Source organism: Mastomys coucha, unplaced genomic scaffold (genome assembly GCF_008632895.1).
Source record: "Mastomys coucha isolate ucsf_1 unplaced genomic scaffold, UCSF_Mcou_1 pScaffold9, whole genome shotgun sequence".
In the NCBI taxonomy this organism is placed as follows: Eukaryota; Metazoa; Chordata; class Mammalia; order Rodentia; family Muridae; genus Mastomys; species Mastomys coucha.
The window spans coordinates 81,668,459-81,686,601 of record NW_022196915.1 but is presented as its reverse complement, the minus strand read 5'-3'; the positions used below and the strand labels follow the sequence as shown (position 1 = coordinate 81,686,601).

General features: G+C 37.7%; 1 protein-coding gene and 1 pseudogene across 1 annotated transcript in view; one reads left to right on the top strand and one right to left on the bottom strand.

Moving 5' to 3' along the window:
- The window catches only part of Klhl1 (kelch like family member 1), a 375,629-nt gene that overhangs the window by 224,896 nt on the left and 132,590 nt on the right, over positions 1–18,143 (top strand). The gene's annotated exons all lie outside the window — the stretch shown is intronic.
- Positions 17,601–18,109, bottom strand: LOC116085132 (annotated as a pseudogene).

The following is an 18,143-nucleotide window of genomic DNA, read 5'->3' as shown; positions in this document are numbered from 1 at the left end:
GACCCAAACTTATACCCTCTATTTTATCAATATAAATTAAAATACACTTGATCTTGTAGTTTTGTTTATTTTTCGTAACCTAACCTGACTAGTCAGGATACACTCTAACCATACACTCTACCTTTTGTTTAGACTCCCTAAGGCAGAAAAGAAGCTAGCACCTGAGTCAATAAACAGGATAGTGGTAAAGAATAGTAGGACACATTTCACTAAGATTTGGTGAGAAGAACATTTATTTCTCCCTTGGAAACATAACACTTTTTGGAGAAGCTACTTAGCAAAGGTCTTTGTTCTCTTCATCTAGGATTTAGTGCTTGTTACAATTATTTAACTAGTCACCTATCATTCTTTGCTGATTCACCCATAAGTCACTTAGGTTTGCATCAGAAGTTGATTGCAAAACCACATCAGGAATTTTAAATAAATTCAATAATAGATGCTTACTGAATGATGAAACCTAGATATCTAAGTCTTCCCGATGAAGTTATTTACTGATCTCATGATTTCACCAGTGTCCAGAGAATATCCAGAGTTATTTCCATAATTAGTTTAGCTAATCATGACTTCAAGACATAATCCCTGACCCTTAAATTATTAAAGCATTCTAGAAATAGGGTTATGCAGTAAAATGTCCAATAAAGTACTACAAACCCTCACTATTACTTCGTTTATTTGGAGAAAATTTTAACTAAAACCCAAATGTCACTTTAGGCTATTGGACAAGCAATCATGGTGACTAATATACTGTCTTTTGTCTTTGTCTTCAGGGTGTTTTTTTTTTGTTTGTTTTCTATTTAATCCTTAGTCTCAGTTTCTTGTTACATTATGGGGAACTTGGTGTAGTCATGGACTTGCTTGAACAAAGTTAGAATATTATTTGACATGCTTAATGCATGTGGTTTCCAAAAATGTTAAATCTCATGGCTACTGAACCATGAAAAATAGAAAATTTCTTTATTTCATTTTCAGTAATCCATTTTATGTTTTATTTGATCTAGACGCTCAGTCTTTCCAATAAATCAGATGAGGTTTTAACAATGCAGAACTTACATTTCCCTGGGAATTGGAATGTCTCTATACATAATTTCTTAAGTAATATTGTATTGTTTCATTCTAAATAACATATCAAGATAATATACTTCCAAGTGCTTTAATAGAGCAGGTGGCCTTAAGGTGCTATAGCTGGTGATAGTGAACTATGCTTTGAATGCTCTGAATCTTAGTACTGTGGCCAAGGTAGAAGTATGAGTTCATGGCAAAACTGTACCACAGAAGGATATTACCACTACGTTCTGTATCACAGAAGGATATATCACTACTATAAATACGTTCATGAAGAATGGTATTTTATAAACTACAAGAGAATAGTCTTGTTTCTTTAATTCATTAAATGTAATCTATGTAGATTGTAGAGCCATATTACTTTGTTTTTAAATCATATTCTCTAATAGCGAGTTTAACATATTTAGAGGATTGAAAAATTTCATTTGAATGAATGAAACTTGGTGATAGTTATTTCATCCAGCTTCACAGAAGAAAATTTTTAATCACAAATATGATAAACAAAACATCTTAAAAGACAGGCAAATTATAATAATCAGTTTTTTAAATTTTCCACCCATCATTTTAGACACTCAAACAAATGATTAATCTGGGTATAACTGTACAAGTACTCCACAGATGGAGCTGCAGTGACAGACCAGTCAATGAATCAACTTTAATAGAGAGCAATTTTGCATGATTATTATATCTGATTCGAAGCCTCTAAAGCCAAAAGAGGAAGTCAGAACAGCCTTCTAGAGACATTCCAGAACAGAGAAGATGGATGAGGCAGAATGAGATGCAACAGATAATCAATGTGTGAGGAAGATGCAATAAGACACCACCATATGTGAATGTGATGAAAGAAGCTGGACAACAGACACAACAAAGAAAGCATCTCAAAGTTCAGCAGAGACCACAAGCAGTAGCCTTTAAGTTAGTGCTGACATCAGTCTTACATCTAAAGTTAGTTCTCTCTGGGGGACTGTCACTGGAAAACAAAGCTCTATTTAGGGTGGGTTTCATGCTCTGCAGTAGATGGACAACACAAAATGGAGCTCTCAATACAGAGAAATGAATGCTATACAAACCCTGTTGAGTTTTCTTTTATTAAAATATGTTTTTTTGTCATAAAATATATTCTGAGTTTGGTTTTTGCTTTCCTAACTCTTCCCAGTTCCTCCTCCCTTCCTCTGCCTTAGGCATACACCTTTTCTGTCTCTCAAAGGGTGTTGCATATACATGAATTCCATAAAAACACAAAACTGGAAGCCATAACATTGGCAAAAGACTTGAAGTTTTTGTTTTCTTTTGTTTTGTTAAAGGGCTCTGGAACATTATAAGAAAAGGAAACTCTAATATTTCCAATGGGCATCTTCTGTTTTGTGTTAGCCATCATCCATAAGGCATGAAGCCTACCCTTAATAGAGCTTCATTTCCCCAGTGACACTTCCTCAGTGAAAATCAAATTTGCATTTGCAAGTAGTTAGGAATTGGAGCTATCTTCTTGGTTAGAGATTAGTGTGTGTGTGTACAATTCTTAGTTCTCAGAGTCCATCAAATGCAGGCTTATACAGACCCTGTGCATGCTATGAATTTATAGGTACTTACGTCACATCTGGTTAGAAGATATTGTTTTTCTACTATTCTTCATGATCTCTTAATCTGACATTCTTTCTGTTTCCTCTCCTACATGGGAGGGAATTCTGTAAAAACATCTGTTTATTTTAGCTCTGTGCAGTACCAATTTGTGAACTTGGAATCATATTTTTTCATAGATACCTTCATTTCTATCTACTACAGCTTCCTACTATATATCAAGGATCCATTTTATCATATCAATGTTCATATTTAATGCCTTTGCATTAAATATTTTCAATGTATTATATATATTACAATAAGGATTCTTCATTTTTCTGATGGCCAAATTAATGGCATATAGTGAATTAGTTTTTCATAAAGTTGAGAATTAGAATCATTAAACTTTTATGAATGTTATTGCTCCTTATTTCAATTACTTTTTCTGAAAGTGTAGCATTTTATCAGTTTCTAGTTTATGATTTTTAAAACCATTTTGCAATTTTGTCTCTTAAAATCATACCATTCCCTGGGAGCTCTGAGGGTACTAGTTAGTTCATATTGTTGTTCATCCTAAAGGGCTGCAAACCCTTCAGCTGCTTCAGGTCCTTTCTCTAACTCCTTCATTGGGGACCCTGTACTCAGTTCAATGGATGGCTATGAGCCTCTACATCTGTGTTAGTCGGGTACTGTCAGAGCCTCTCAGGAGATAGGTATATTAGGCTGGTTTTTGTCCTTCCTCAGTCTCTGCTCCATAGTTAGTCTCTGCAACTCCTTCCGTGGGTATTTTGTTCCCCTTTTTAAGAAGGAATGAAATGTCCAGATTTTGGTCTTCCTTCTTGAGTTTCTTGTGGTTTGTGGGTTGTTCTTTCTGTATTCCGAACTTCTGGTCTAATAAGCAAGGACTATACATGGTGGGACTGATTATTCTGGCAGCATGTATATAGTAGATGATTGCAAAGTTGATCATCAATGTGAGGAGAGGCCCTTGGCCCTGTGAAGGTCATGTGCCCCAGTGTAGGGGAATTCCAGGGCCAATAAATGGGAGAGGGTAGGGTGGCAAGCATGGGAAGGGGGGGCAACAGGGGTTTGTTCTTGTTGGTTTTATTTGTTTGTTTATTTGTTTGTTTTTTGGAGGGGAAACTGGGAAAGGAGAAATCATATGACATGTAAATAAAATATCTAATAAAAAAATCATGCCACTCCATGTAGAACGACCCATATACCTTGGAGGAAGGATGTGACATAGCTGTCCTATTTCTGTCTGAGCACTTTGTCATCTTCTTTTCTCAGCACAGTGACCAGTAATGGGTACTCAAGTTAACTGCCATCTACTGTAAAGTGGTGGATGGCTACACAGAAACAATATGTTCCAGATAAAACAAAACAGTTGTACATAGGACCTCACAGAATTTTGATTGTATAAACAAAACCTTTATAAACTCAACCCAGATAAAATCCCGGTATGCAGAGACATTGACATAGTGGTTCTTCAGCTTGCTGAGGAGCTATTGGCAATGTCTTGGAGATGGATATTGGGTTTGTTTAAGGGTTTTCTCATATTTCTTATACACCAGTGGAGTGTCACAAATTCAAGAAATTATAACACAAGTAGGTATTAAAGGAGGAAGTATATTTTGAAAGAGAGGTGTGGAAATATGATCAAAATACATTTTATGATATAACTTCATGATTTTTAAATTTGATATCATGACTTTTATTTTAACAATTTCTTGCAATTATACTTATTTCTGCTGTGATTTAAAAATTAAATTGAATATAAGTGTATAGTATATGGAGTGAGGTTTAAATTTGGTTGTTTGTATGTAGTAAATTAATCTAAATCAGAAAATAGTTTAAATCCTTTTCTTAAGTAAAACATAAAAATTAAATATGCTTATGTTTCTTCAGGAACTATACAAACCATAGTCTGAAAATTTTTTGGTAATATATACTTACTAAATAATACTGATTTTTCTAACTTCAAAATAATCAGTATCATTATCCATACAGATATACTACACATACTTTTTAACCTCATTTGTATAGTACATATTTGTGTGTATGTGTGTGTTTGTGTGTATAATGTTTATACATATTGGCTTTCATAAAGAAATATTTTTGTGTTCATGAGATAAGGAAAATGAGAATATAAATTTCATTTGACCATACAATCCTATCACATTCTAGAAAAAAAAAATTACAGGTACGAAAAGGGATAAAATTCAGTTTCATTAAGTTAAAATGATTAAATACAGTTAAGTGGAGTCTTACAATTTTCTGCAAGATGTCCTAGTAGGGAAGATAAAAACGTCTTGCATCAAAATTCTCTTTTTCCAGCCAGGACGTACAGGATGGTTACTTTTAATGCTAGCATAAAGAAGCAGCGTAATTCAAGAAAAAAGTTACTGTCTCTTAAACATTTTGCTATAGTGAAAAAAAGGGTATACTATTTTGTGATTAAATAGGTAATAATAGAATTTCTTTGTGAGTTGACACAAACATATGACTTTAATAAAGATTAGTAAGAGAATTTCACTTTCAATCTAATACTTCTAAGAAGTGTCATTTCCAATGACTTCCCTTAGACAACAAATAGATGTTGCAATTACTGTTGTGGAACTCTGTTCAACCACAGTGAAAAAATAGAATATTGGCTTTAGTATGAGCTAAATGTGTTAAATATCAATAGTTACAAAAACAAATCCATTACTTTGATTTATACTTTGTATGTGATTAGTATATGAATTATACATGAAAGTGCGTGTTTTAAAAACCAATCAACTCATTTAAGAATATATGCTTTTCTAATAAAAAAAATGGAGTATGCTACTATTTAGCCACCTGGGATATTTTGTTACATGATTTATAAATGAATTTTATCCAGTAATTTATCTGACATTAGCAGGTAAAGTACATTTTGTATTAAATATTTGAACAATGCATACACAGTTTCAAAAGCATAAAGGGTTAAAATATTTATCTGAGACAATTGCATAAATTTTATATAGTATTATTGTTTGAATATTTTCATGTCAATGGATGTTAAATCAGAAAAAAGCTTATATATTTCTTGTGCTTGTCAGTTCTACTTCAATAGAAATTTCAGATGTTTTAAAATATGCATTATTTTTACTTGCCAAGTCATAATTATGAATCCTCAGAAGTGAGAAAGATTTTTTATTATTTTCTCATAGGATAATCACTTCATTAATCCCACCTTTCTTTACTCCTGCAGGTTTTTCCATCCCTCTTCATCTCTTCTCTCTCTTAGACCCACTCTTCCTCTATTTCCATTCAGAAAAGTGCAGGTCTCCCAGGAATAGTAACATAAGATGACATAAATTTAATGTAAGATGCATGAACTTTCATATAAAGGCTTGAAAAGGCAACCTAATAGAAGGAAAATATCCCAAGAGCAGGCAAAAGAAGCAGAAACATCTCTCATTCCCATTGTTAGGAGTCTCACAGGAACACCAAACTATACAAACATAACAGAAATATGCAAGACACAAGCATACTCAATGATTGTTGCTTCAGTCTCCTTGAGTCCCCAAGATCCCTGGTTAGTTAATTCTGTGTCCCTCTTGTCTTGAATGCTTGGCTGTTGGTCTCTGAATCTACTTCCATCTGTTTGCTGGATGAAACCTTTTGGATGATGATTGGGCTAGGCACCAATCTATTGGTAGAGTAAGAATATCATTAGAAATCATTTAACTGACTTTTGTCCAATCATGTTTAGTTATATCCTAGGTCTCTGGACCATACAGACTCTAGTTTCTGAATAGACAGTGTTGGTCATTGACTCCCCCTGTAGCTGAGAATTCAGAATAGACCAGTAGCTGATGAACTTGTCCCAAAAGCTATGCCACCATAGCCCCAACAAATACTGCAGGCAGAAGAAATTGAGGTCAAAGGTTGTTGATGGTGTTGTTTCTGGAATTGTGACACTAGAAGACTTGCCTGCTTACAAATGATGTCCAGTTCAAACTTTCTATCCCCCATACTAGGAGTCCTAATTAGGGACAGCCGTATCGATTCCAGGGAATTTCCACTGTATTTGGATTATAACTTTTAATAATAACCCACTGCTTTTTCTGATATTTCTACCTTGTCTTATAGCTTAAGCAATATTTTTATTAGGGGGATTTCCCAGAGCCAAGTCTGTATATTTCAAAGGCTTAAAACAATCATCCTCCAACACAAAAATCAAGAGTGATGCCAGCATATGTTTCTTCCTGATACTAAATAAATACTGGTTTTTACCAGTAACCTCCCTTTATACAAATGAAACATGGGGTGCAAAAGAACTTATGGATAATACGCCCTTCACAATAGCCACATATAATATAAAATGTCTTGATGTAACTCTAACCAAGGAAGTGAAAGACCTGCATGACAAGAACTTCAAGTCTCTGAAGAAAGAAACTGAAGATGATATTAGAAAATGGAAGGATCTCCCGTGCTAATGGATCAGTGGGATTAACATATTGAAAATAGCCATCATACCAAAAACAATCTACAGATTCAATGGAATTCTCATCAAAATTTGTCAGGAGCCATAACGGAACAAACTAATACGTAGCAGGTGATCATCCTGAAATGGCCTGTTTCGGATTATTATATAATCTGCGACAGATACACACTTATTAAGCAAGGTTGTACTTCACTTTAGGAAAGATTCCTGCTGTTAATATGCTTTCCTTTTATTATTAAACATATTTAACAATCACTAGTAGTAGCACACCCGTTGGAGCAGATCTCTGCTGATTCACAAAGATGTACTGTCGTGTAGTGATGGTATATAGACAAAGAGATGGCTTAAGTATTAATGATGATCCTATAAGAATTCCTAAAATTATATCTATGATTATTAAACTCTTTTATAATGGCACTGCTATTAGGTCCTTTTCTGACAGACAAAACTGCAATGAGAACTCTGCTAGTCTCCCAAGTGTCACCAGTTAGTTTCTCTTAGATGGTAACCAGACTTTCTCCTACTCAGAGCACATTCCAAGGGGTTGTAAAACAATTAACTAAAGGTCATAAAAAGGGAACTAACAATTTATTATAGGTTCTAGGACAGAAGAGAAAATATTGACTGGGTTTATCTGTGCAAAACTTCACGAATAACTTAGTTACGGCTTTAAACCTTCTGTGAACCTGTAGAGCTGAGATGGGTGATGGATGTTTAGCCAGATAATTACTCCTACTGGATATGCATGCCAACATTCTCTCTTGTAAACTTCTATTTCAGTTTATGATTTTATTTTTTGTGTGAATTTTCTGATGAACTTTTAAACATATGATCATATATTCTGAAAGACTTTTTTTCAGAGATGACAACAAAGAGAGGAGTCAGAACTGGGGCACTGAGGTGAGAGGAATGGAGCTGAGAAAGGAACTGAGCTGAGGAGAAGTTTTTAGACAGAACACCTTGTAGATGAGAAGGAGAATGCAGAGTGGAATGACTTAGAAACTATAGGTAACATAAAATACAAAGAGACCAATGTGTAGACTGCAGAGGGAAAGAGGAAAAAAAGAAGATGTAGAGAGCAGAAGGAACAGGCAGGCTTCTCCTTACTATGGGACAGAACAGGTCCCACAGAAAGGACAAGGCAGGTTTAGTCTTATTAAAAGAAACAAAGAATTTTTCTTAGAAATATGGGTTTGATTCATTTAGCGTTAAGAGGTAGACACCTTTTCTTTCTCTATGTAATAAAGATTGGAGTGCATTTTTCATGCAGAATGAGTGAGTTCTTTCTGCACCCACTGGTGCTTGGTCTTTTTCTCCATATGTATATGTAAGTATGTATGCGTGTATAAGTATATAATTATGAGAATGTATGCATGTGTGTGTGTAAGTATGTAATTGTGAGAATGCATGCAACCGGAGCCCAACTGGGTTTGAATGAAAATATATAAATGAGCATGAATGAATCTGTATATGAATTATGCATATTTGCTTATGTAAAAGTTTTTTCCTTCTGCAAGTGTTATCCTCTTCTCCTGGTTCAATAAAAGTTTATTGCTCCAAACATTCCCCTAGATCAACAAGCAGAAGGCATCTGGACAATAGGGAAAAGGCTCTAGCAATTAATCCTTTACTTAATCTCCTGCGGTTTTTAGGATGATGTGCTAAATGCCAGAAACTACAGTTTCTGGCCTGAGAGGATCACAGAAGGCAGGTCAGCTACAATAGCATAGTAACTTAGACTTAGATAAGAAAACTTTTTATTATACAGCAATCCTAAATTTCTCATAAGACAAAGTCTTACCCCCAGAATCTCTGTAAAATAAATTCTTAACACTCTGCCTACACTCTTCCCATCAGCTGCTTCAAGAAGAACCTGCAAAAAAGAAGAAACACAATAGTGTCTGGGTTTGGTGATTGTTCATGGGAAGGATCCCTAATTGGGCAGTCTCTGGATTGTCCTTCCTTTAGTCTCTGCTCCACACTTTCTCTGCAACTCCTTCCATGGGTATCTTGTTCCCCCTTCTAAGAAGGATCTAAGTGTCAACACTTTGGTTTTCTTTCTTCTTGAGTTTCTTGTGGTTGGTGGATTGTATCTTGGGTATTTCGAGCTTCTGGGCTAATATCCACTTATCAGTGAGTGCATACCATGTGTGTTCTTTTGTGATTGAGTCACCTCACTTAAGATGATATCCAGATCCATCCATTTCTCTAAAAATTTCATAAATTCATTCTTTTTAATAGCTGAGTAACCCAGACACTATTGTGAATGCCAAGAAGTGCTGGCTGACAGGAGCTGATATAGCTGTCTCCTGAGAGGCTCTGCCAGTGCACAACCAATACAGAAGTAGAGGCTCACAGCCATCCATTGAAGGGAGCACAAGGTCTCCAATGAAGGAGCTAGAGAAAGTACTCAAGGAGCTGAAGGGGATTGCAGCCCCATAGGAGAAACAACAATATGAACTAACTAGTACCCTCAGAGCTCCCAGGGAATAAACCACCAAGCAAAGAGTACATATGGTGGGACTCATGGCTCGCACTGCATTTGTAGCAGAGGATGGCCTAGTAGGTCATCTATGGGAGGAGAAGCCCTTGGTCCTGTGAAGGCTCTATGCCTCAGTGTAGGTGAATGCCAGGGCCAGGAAGTGGGAGAGGGTGGATTGTTGAGCAGGGGGATTGGAGAGGGAATAGGGTTTTTTTCAGAAGGGAAACCAGAAAAGGGGAGAACACTTGAAATGTAAATAAAGAAAATATCTAATAAAAATTACAAAAAGAAAAAATGAAAGGAAGAAGAAACACTACCCTATAGGTGCTGGCTCCTGGCAAAAATTCCAACACAGTTCTTTACAGATCATAGAAAAACTCTCAACTTCAAATGGAAAACCAAAACCACACAATAGCTAAAAAATTCCTATACAACAAAAGAATTTCTGGGGAATGACCATCTCTGATTTCAAGCTGTATATAGAACAATAGTAAGAAAGACTGGATGGTATTATAATAGAAACAAATAGGTTGATTATGGAATCAAATCAAAGACCCAGAAATAAACTCACACATCTATGAACATACAATTTTGACAAAGAAACCAAAACCATACAATAGAAAAGGGAGAGCATCTTCAACAAATTATGCTGGTCTAACTGGATGTCTGCAGGTAGACAATGAAAATAGATTCATCTTTCTTACACTGAAGAAAACAAAGTGGTTTCTTACACTGCAGAAATCAAAGTGGATCAAAGACTTCAATGTAAGACCTGATAAAGTAAATCTAATAAAACAGACATTAGGAAATATACTTCACCTCATTGGTACAGGATACAACTTCCTGAACAAAACACCTTTAGTCCAGGCACTAAGATCACCAATCAGCAAATGGGACCTTATAAAACTGAAAAAGCTTCCATAAGGGAAAGAACACCAGCATTAGGACAAAGGGACAGCCTACTGACTGGAAAAAGATATTCTCTAACCCAACATATGACAGAGTCCTCATATCCAAAATATATTAAAAAAAAAAAGAAAAGCTCAAGAAGCAAGACACCAGCAACCCGAATAACCCAATTAAAAATTGTGTACAGAGGTAAACAGAAAATTCTCAATAGAGGAATTTCTAATGGCAGATAAACATTTAAAGAAATGTTCACCATCCATAGTCACTAGGCAATGCAAACAAAAACAACTTTGAGATTCTTCCTAGTACCCAGCAGGTTGGCTAATATCAAAATATCAATGAACAAAACGTGCTGGGGAGGATGTGGACCAAAGGAAATACTCCTCCATTGCTGGTGGAAGTGCAAATTTGTACAAGCATGCTGGTAATAAATTTGGCAGCATCTCAGAAAATTTAGAATAATTCTACCTTATGACCCAGTTATATCACTCCTGGGCATATACTTGTCTTAGGGTTTTACTGCTGTGCACAGACACCATGACTAATGCAAGTTTTATAAAGGGCAACATTTAATTAAAGCTTACAGGTTCAGAGGTGCAGTAGGTTTTCATCAAGGGAAGTGCAAGGCAGCATCCAGGCAGACATAGTGCAGGAGGAGCTGAGAGTTCTACATCTTCATCTGAAGGCTATTATCAGAATACTGACTCCCAGGTAGTGAGGATGAAAGTCTTAAAGCCCACACCCACAGTGACACACCCATTCCAACAGAGCCATAACTTCTATTAGTACCATTCCCTGGGCTAATGTACAAACCATCACAATACCCAAAATATATTCCATGCTCATATAAGCTTTATGTGTAATAGCCTAAAACTGGAAACAACCAAGATGTCTGTCAACTGAAGATAGTGGTATATTTACACAATAGAACACTATTCAGGTAGTACTGTTGTGGATGGCCCTGGTGATGCCTGTATTTTGATGTTAATTCAGCTTTCCTAGGAGGGGTTGTCTTCAATGAGGTGTGAGTCATATACCCAAGCAATTTCTTGTGAGCCTTCCCCCAATGAATACATGGACCAATCACTGGGCGAGTAGGTAGGAGTTCCTGTGTGCCTCTTCCCGCTGGTCCCAGTTAATCCCAGCATAGACACAGATGTTGGGTCCTCCTCACCTCTGATCCTGGGCATAACAGAGTGCCTAGGAGTGGAGATTCCTCTGGGTATTGTGGGACTGGCTGTCTTTACCCCATTTTTAATAGGGTAATTTGGTTCACTGGAGTCTAACTTCTTGAGTTCTTTTTACATATTGGATATTAGCCTGCTGTTTGATTGTAAGGTTGGTAAAGATCTTTTCCCAGTCTGTTGGCTGCCATTTTATTCTATTGACAGTCTCCTTTGCCTTACAGAAGCTTAACAATTTTCTGAGGTCTCATTTGTCTATTGTTGAGTATAAGCCATTGGTGTTCTGTTCTGGAAAATTTCCCATATGTCCATGTGTTCAAGGCTCTTACCCACATTTCTCTTCTATTAGTGTCAGTGTATCTGGTTTTATGTGAAGATCCTGTTGAAAATGCTATCCTTTTCTCACTGGATTGTTTTAGCTCCTTTGAGAAAGACCAAGTGACCATAGGTATGGGGGTTCATTTCTGAGTATTCAATTCTATTCCATTGATCCACCTGCCTGTCACTGTGTCAATACCATGCAATTTTTATCACTATTGCTCTGTAGTACAGCTTCAGGTCAGAGATGGTGATTCCCTGCTATACCACTCCTGGGCATATACCCAGAAGATGCTCTAACATGTAATAAGGACACATTCCCCATTATATTCATAGCAACCTTTTTTAGAGAATCCAGAAGCTGAAAACAACCCAGATATCCCTCAACAGAGGAATGGATACAAAAAAAATATGGTAGGTACATTTACACAATGGAATACTACCCAGCTAAAAAACATTATTAAAAACAATGACTTCATGAAATTCCCACACAAATGTATGGAATGTTTAAATAGCATCCTCAGTGAGGTACCCAATCACAAAAGAACACACATAGTATGCATTCACTGATATTAGTCCAAAAGTATAAAAAAGTATAAAAAATAGTATAAAAAAAGAATACCCACGATACAATTTACAGACCATATCAAGCTCAACAAGAAGGTAGGCCAAAACGTGGATGCTTCAGTGCTTACTAGAAGGGGAAGCAAAAGACTCATAGGAGGAAATATGGAGACGAAGTGTGGAGCAGAGACGGAAGGAAAGGCCATCCAGAGACTGTCCTACCTGGGGATTCATCCCATATACAGTCGCTAAATCTGGACACTATTGTTGATGCTACGAAGTACTTGCTGAGAGAAGTCTGAGATATCTGTCTCCTAAGAAGCTCTGTCAGAGCCTGACATATACAGAGGCCAATGCTCGAAGCCAACAATTCTGAGCATGGGGTCCCTGTTAGAGGTGTTGGAGAAAGGACTGAAAGAGCTAAGGGGGTTTGTATCCCTATGGGAGGAGCAAAGGTCTCAACCAGGCCGACCCCCTGAAGCTTCCAGGGACTGGACTACCTACCAAAGACTAAACATGGAGGGGCTCATGACTCAGGCCATCCAGGTGGTAGAGGATAGCCTTGTTGAACATCAGTGGAGAAATGGCCCACTGATAATGTTTCGGCTTGAGGGTGTTTGATGCCCCAGTGTAGGGGAATGCCAGGGCAGGAAGGCTGGTGTAGGTGTGTGGGTAAAGGAGCATACTCATAGTTGCAGGAGAAGAGGGGATGGGATAAGGGGTTTCTGGAGGAGAGACCTGGAAAGGAGATAACATTTGAAATGTAAATAAAGAAAAAACCCAATCAAAGTGGAAAAAAGTACAGGTTAAAATTAAAAACAATTACATCATGAATTTTGCAGGCAAATGGATGGAACTAGAAAAAAATCAGCCTGAGTGAGGATTCCCAGACCAAAAAGTTCTCACTTGTAAGTGGATATTAGCCATAAAATATAAAATAACAACACAAATATCCACAGATTCAAAACAAATAACAAGGAGGGCCCAAGAGATGATGTTTGAATGTGTCTCAGAAGTGGAAATGAAATAGATATTAGAGGTGAATGGAATGAGGGAACTGGATGTGAAAGTGGATGTAGAGGGGAATGGAGGGGTGGTAGGGATTGCGTTTAGGGAGAGCAGCAGAGAGAGAAATGAAATTGGAGTTGGAGTGACATCTCAAGAATTGACAGAGACCTTAGATGGGTGTAGAGTCTCCAGGGAATCAAAGTGGGTGATTCAGCACTGGGGGATATGGAGTCTGAAGAGGCCACTTCTTGTAGCCAGACAGGACTCACAGTGGAGGGATAAGTACAGTCATTCACCCACAAACCCTTAGACTCAGAATGTCCTGCCTACAAAACATGCAGGAACCAAGACAGAGCAGAGATTGAGGGAATATACAATCCATGGTTGGCCCAAATTGAGATCCATTCCATTGCAGAACTAATCACTGACACAATTAAATGGTACTCTGTTATGCTTGTAAACAGGATCTTAGCAGAAATGTTTTCTGAGAGGATCCACCCAGCAGGATATGGAAACAGAGGCAGAGACTCATAGCAAAACACTAGATGGAGCTCTGGGAGGCTTGTGGATGAGTTGGGGAAGAATTGAGGGAACAGAAGAGGATAGTCATCAAGGAAATGCAAATCAAAACAACCCTGAGATTTCACCTCACACCAGTCAGAATGGCTAGGATCAAAAAACTCAGGTGACAGCAGATGCTGGCAAAGTTGTGGAGAAAGAGGAAAACTCCTTTATTGCTGGTGGGATTGCAAGCTGGTACAACCAACCACTTTGGAAATTAGTTTGGCGGTTCCTCAGAAAATTAGATATAGTACTACTGGAGGACCCAACAATACCACTTTTGGACATATACTCAGAAGATGCTCCACCATGTAATAAGGACACATGCTCCACTATGTTCATAACAGTCTTATTTATAATAGCCAGAAGCTGGAAAGATGCCAGTTGTCCCTCAACAGAGGAATGGATACAGAAAATGTGGTACATTTACACAATGGAGTACTACTAAGGTATTAAAAACAATGAATTTATGAAATTCTTAGGGAAATGGATGGATCTGGAGGATATCATCCTGAGTGACGTGTACCAGGAACGTCACCCTGCTGTGACCTGGAACTCTCTTTCTCCCTGCTGCTGAGGCTTGTGGCATGGTGTATGCTAATTAATAAGGAGGCAATGTATAAATGAGATATTTTATAATAGGAAAGAGAAAATAGGCCAGTCAAGTACAGAGAAGGAAATGAGAGGAAGGAGAGGAGAAGAGAAGGAGAAAGAGAGAAAGAAAAAGGAAAGAAAAGAAATCAAGAGAGCAAGAAGGCAAGAGAAAAGAATAAAGAACAGGAAAGAGAAGAAGGCAAGAGAAGAACAAAGAGCAAGAGAGGAAGAAAAGAAGCAAGAGAGGAGACAAAGAGCAAGAGAAGAGAGGAAGAGGACAAAAGAGAGGAGGGGGCAAAGTGCTCCTTATATTGTATGGGACGTGGCTATCTGTCTTTGGGGCAAGACATGCCTGGCTGTGGTCAGGTGACTCAGGGGTAGGGTCCAGCTAGAATGCTGGGAGCTTGGTGCATTGTCTGCCTGATAGAACACACATCACCTGCTGGGGTAGCAGTGAGGGGTTGTAACCAAAACAGGAGCCAAAGACTCAGGAGTTATAGCCTAGCTCCTTCTGCCCTCTGCAGTCAGAAACTGCCCACTGAGGCTCCAGGGCTCAAGGCCAATTACTCGACTGAGCCTAAGTTGCCTGAACAGACCACTGCCCCACATGAGGTAACCTAATCATATACATGGTATGTACTCAGTGATTAGTGGATATTAGCGCAGAAGCTCAGAATACCAAAGATACAATTCATAAACCATAGGAAACTCTAGAAGAATAATGACCAAAGTGTAGATACAAAGTGTGGAGCAGAGACTGAAGGAAGGACAATCCAGAGACTGCCCCACCTAGGGATCCTTCCCATATACAATCACCAAACCCAGACACTATTGTGGATGCCAGCAAGTGCTGGCTGACAGGAGGCTGATATAGCTGTCTCTTGAAAGGCTCTGCCAGTATCTGACTAATACAGAAGTAGAGGCTCATAGCCATCTATTGGACTGAGCACAGAGTCCACATTGAAGAAGCCAGAGAAAGGCCCCAAGGACCTGAAGGGGTTTGCAGCCCCTTAGGAGGAACAACAATATCATCTAACCAGTACTTCCAGAGCTCCCAGGGTCTAAACCACCAACCAAAGAGCACACATGGTGGGACTCAGGGCTCTAGCTTCATATGTAGCAGAGGATGGCCTAGTAGTTCATCAATGGGAGGAGAGACCCTTGGTCCTGTGAAGGTTCTATGCCCCAGTGTAGAGGAACGCCAGAGCTAGGAAGTGGGAGAGGATGGGTTGGTATGCAGGGGGAAGGAGGAGGGAATAGGGTATTTTTTTTCCAGAGGAGAAAGGAAACCAGGAAAGGGTAGAACATTTGAAATGTAAATAAAGAACTTATCTAATAAAAAAAATAACATGAATATGAACTCTTCAGGCAGACCAAGGAAGTCATTGGACAGTTTGTTTTAAAGCCTTTTTCATATCAAATGCACATCTACTTGTGGTCACTTTTCAAATGAAAAACAATGATGAGATCTAAGAATTGAACAAATCTCTGGAGTAAATCTGCCATAATCATCAAAGCAGATTGTAAAACTCAGAAACACCAAGAACTTAACCAATACCAAAGTCAGCAATCAGTAACTGAGGTATATGCTGCTTCACAAATCAGATCAAGGCAGTGTATGAAACTATAGTTTCTGAGGAGAAGCAGAAATAAATCATTCAAGAGTTAGATATTTAAAGGTTGTATAGTTTTCTTAATAAAATGCAAGGTTACAGGAAGGATGAAATGCAATTTTTAATTCAAGTCCTGACTTGAAGAACAACATGAGCATATCTGACCTCCTCTGAGCCCAGAATGTCATCGAAAGGACAAGGTGTGGAAATATCTTGAATTTCTATTTAAGGTAAAATTCTAAGGCAATGTGCAAGAGTTTAGTAAAACTGATCTTTGATCCCAGTATTCCAATTCAGGGATGACAAACAGTCCCAAGCTCATGGGAAAAAAAAATTCAAAATGTGAAAAGGTTAGAATCTTGACAGCAATATCTTAGTGGTAACAATATTAAAGTAATGTTTTAAACATAGATTGGGCTCATTATAAGGAATGAAAGAGATGCCAAGAGAATCACCAAGAGTTGGCACCTGTGACCTCTGAAAGGCTACAGCTTTGTCCCATAATTCCTTTTGTGTTTCCAGTCACAGAAGGGAGAAGCTCCATCTCTAAGGCACAGAGGAAAAGTGATGCTTCTTAGCAAAGGAATTAGAAGTTCAATCTTGATTTCAATCTTGGAAGCCATTTAAACTTTTCCTATAACAGAGGTTGAAGACATTATAAATTTAAAACCCTATGACATTACACCTAAGTTTGGTATTTTTTCATGTACATGTATTAAATCTCAACAATGGCAAATAGTCATATGTTATACTTTACCTATAGAATATCACTTTTTTGGCAGCACAAGTTTAGGAAGAGGTGAGCTTTGACAAAATAGCTTTAATAATTTTGAATGAATGAATATTACATACTCTCATGTTTTATAACACATATATACTGCACTTTTATGAGACTATTAAGTACCCATGACACAATTTGCATCAATGGCTAGAAAGTGTTAATAGTATGAATAAATTAAAGCAAATGTGAACAAAAAACTGAGTTTGAGTGCAGTAGAACTTCCAATGGAGAGATGATATCTTAAATTAACCACAGTAATATATAATGTATAACTTGAATTTTTAGAATCAGAACCTTGATTAACTATTAATGAAATTTAAATTGTTGGGAATTTATGAACAATAAGATATGTACAATATGTATTTTAACTACATCTTAATATTAAATTGATGATTTTAACATAAGAAACTCGAATCCTTAGGATTCATAGCTTTCTGTTTGTTTGTTTTTTATCAGATAGTTTTTTATTGAAATATTTTCTTGTTGTTTCTTAACTAGCTGGGCACTCAATTGTACTACTGTTGATATCATCTATGATGTCATGAGAGTGGCAGCCATCCACATTGCAGCCCACAGAATGTGCAGTACCCAGTACCTCCTTGAGAGATCCAGAAAGTTCTCTGGTCAAAGACTGGTGTCTCATCTGCCGGGCAATGTTGACAATCTCATCGAAAGTGATGTTTTCATTGTGTTTAATGTTCTTCTGCTTCCTCTTGTCTCTTGGTGGCTCTTTGAGGGCTTTGATGACCAGGGAAGAGGCAGAGGGCACCACCTCAATCTGGGCCTGTCTGTTCTGGATGGTCAGTTTCACTGTAATTCTGAGACCTTCCCAGTCACAGGTAGCCTTGGCAATGCCATCACCAACTTTATTTGGAGACAGACCCAAGGCACATATGGCACCGACCTCGCCTTCGGTGCAACTCAAGTACAAAACTTTAATCTCGTTGGGGTCGATTTGGGCGGCATGGTGGAGGTGGCTGGTGTCAGATGAACCCCCATAGCTTTCTTTTCTTTTCTTTTTTTTTTTTTATTC